Source organism: Hyperoodon ampullatus (genome assembly GCF_949752795.1).
Source record: "Hyperoodon ampullatus genome assembly, chromosome: 5".
NCBI lineage: Eukaryota > Metazoa > Chordata > Mammalia > Artiodactyla > Ziphiidae > Hyperoodon > Hyperoodon ampullatus.
In genome coordinates this window covers 140,885,210-140,888,108 of record NC_136918.1, presented here as the reverse complement: position 1 = coordinate 140,888,108, position 2,899 = coordinate 140,885,210, and positions in this window count along the sequence as shown.

Sequence of the window (2,899 nt, the reverse complement as noted above, 5' to 3'; positions counted from 1 at the left end):
TGAATGGCACTGTTAATGTCACACGGAGCTCAGCTGTGTCACCATTTTTACACAGTCATCACCACGAGTCTCCTGTCCTTGCTCTAAGCATGAATGAGATATCCTTCCTTCTCTCTGCCTTTGGCAGGGTCTCTTGCTATCTTCCTTTTCCATTTATAGTGTTTTCTAAAAGCACCCCTTTATAATTTGTCCATACTGAGGCAAAGTCCAACTCAGCATGTGTTTTTATAAATAAAGTTTTATTAAAATATAACCATGCTCATTTACTTACATATGGTCTATGGCTGTTGAAAGCAAGTCTGAGTAGTCGTAGCAGATATATGGACCACAAGGCCAAAAGTATTTATTATCTTCCTTTACAGAGAAAGTTTGCTGACCCCTGATCTACATCTATACTCAGAATTTTTAAAAATGAGCATGACCTTTCATTCAGTAATTCCCCTTTCTGAGGAAACAACAAGGAAGTTGCACAGTTTATGTACAAGAAAGTATACTAGGGTAGTATTTATGATAAATGACAGGTGGATGAATGAATGCATAGATAGATAATAAATGGTTTTATGTGTCAACTTGGATAAGTCACAGTCTCCAACTATTCAATTAAATACTAACCTAGGTGCTGCAGAGAAGGTATTTTGTAGATGAGATTAATGTCTATAACTGATTTGAAGTAAAAGAGATTATTGTAGGTAATCTTGGTGGGCTTGATTCAATCAATTTAAGGGCTTTAAGAGCAGAACTGAGGCTTCTCAGAAGAAGAAATTCCACCTGTGGACTTCAGCTTTAGCTCGTACTGAGTTCCAGCTACCCTTTCTGATGGTCTATACTGTGAATTTCAGACCTGCCTATCTGGATATACATATATCATCTCCTAGTGGTTCTGTTTCTCTGGTAGGACTCTCACTGATATAGATAGGTAAATAGATGGTATAATATTGTGATTTATAATAAGACATATATGTGTCTGCTCTTCATCCCCATTCTTAGCACAGAGTTCCTAAAACCCTTGGAACTTCCTAAGTGATAAGAGATAAAGATGGCTTTCCTATTCACAGAAGGCCTCCTTCAACCAAGGCTGCGTTTGTGAATGCAGTGATGTTTGGAAAGCCCCTAAGGATGGGGGCTGGTTGCAGGGGAATCACCCTTGTGATTAGAGGCTTGGAACTTTCAGCCCCATGCCCTGCATCTACCTAGGGAGGGGAGAGGGCTGGAGGTTGAATTAATCACCAATGCCCAACGATTTAATCTATCGTGCCTATATAATGATGCCTCCATAAAACCCCAAAAGAATGGTGTTCGGAGAGCTTCCAGGTCAATGAAGAAGAATGCATCCATTGCTAGGAGGGTGGTTCACCCCAGACTCCACAGAGGCAGAAGATCCTGTGCTTGGGACCCTTGCACAGCTCCCCCTATGTTTCTCTTCATCTGGCTGTTCATTCTGATCCTTTACTCTCCTTTGTAATAAACCAGTAATCTAGTAAGTAAACTGTTTTCCTGAGTTCTGAGAGCCACTCTAGCAAATTAATCAAACCCAAGGAACGGGTCCATAGCAGTTGGCTGGAAGCACAGGTAACAACCTGGACTTGAGATTGGTGTTTGAAGTGGGGGGAAGGGGCGGTCTTATAGGACCACATTCTTAACATGTGGGATCTGATACTCTCTCCAGGTAGGTGGTGTCAGAATTGAATTAAATTGTAGGGCACCCAGGTGGTGTCACAGAATTGCTTGGCGGGGGGTAAACACACCTCCCCACATATCTGGCCACAGAAGTGTTCAGTGTGAATATTGAAAGTAGAGTAGAAACACAGCAGTGTTTTTTTCCTACCTCAGTTAAATAACCTCGGGAGACCAGAAGGGGGAGCTCTCACACCCTGCCATGATTGCAGAGCCCAACAGGAAGAAAAAAAGAGTCCTCTCCTTTTCTGGCAAGAACTCAGCCAGTGCAACACCGCGGACTCTTTGTTTACTAGAGCCCTACCAACTAACTTCCTTTTCCCCTCTATAAAAGCGTTCTCCTTCCCTCCCTGTGCAGGGAATTTGAAGGTAGCTCACCATGGTTGCAGACCCTAAATTGCAATTCTCTGCTGATCCTGAATAAACCCATCTTTGCTGGAGAAATATCTGGCAGTCTATTTGTTTTAGGTCAACAGTACGTACATATACACATACCTACATACAGCGGAAGCACCCGAACGAGAAATTTGTTAAATATAGTATGGTTATAATTTAACTAAAGAATGGGAAATCCTTTCATGGCATTGTATAAAATCGCTGAGAACCAAGTTGCAGAAGAACGTCATGTGACAATGTACACTCTATATTATTAAGTGATAAAAGAGTGATAGAAAAAATTTTGCAACGTAATTGTAATTTTTTGTAAAATGAGTAAGTATGTGAGTGTTTATGGGTGTTTGTGTGTGTTAGAGAAAGAGAGAGAGGTAGACCATCAATTGGGTGGCTTAAACAATAGACATTTATTTTTCACAGTTCTGGAGGCAGAAAGTCTGAGATCAAGATGCTGGCAGATTCAGTGTCTGACAGCCTCTTCTTGGCTTGCAGACAGCACTTTCTCTCTGCTTCCTCACATGGCAGAGAGAGAGAGAGAGGGAGGTCTCTGACCTATAAGGACACTGACCCCATTATGGGGGCCCCACCCTCATGACCTCATCTAAACCTGATTACTTCCCAAAGGCCCTATCTCCAAATACCTTCACAATGGGGCTTCAACATATGAATTTTGGGGGCAGAAAACCATTCAGTCCACAGCAGAAACTAAAAAAATATATACACTAAAATATTGACAATGGTTATCTCTGGTAAAATTAAATTTTTTAAAACTTTTTCTCTCTTTTATTTGTACATTCCGAGATTGCTATAAATATACACACCACTTTGTCAT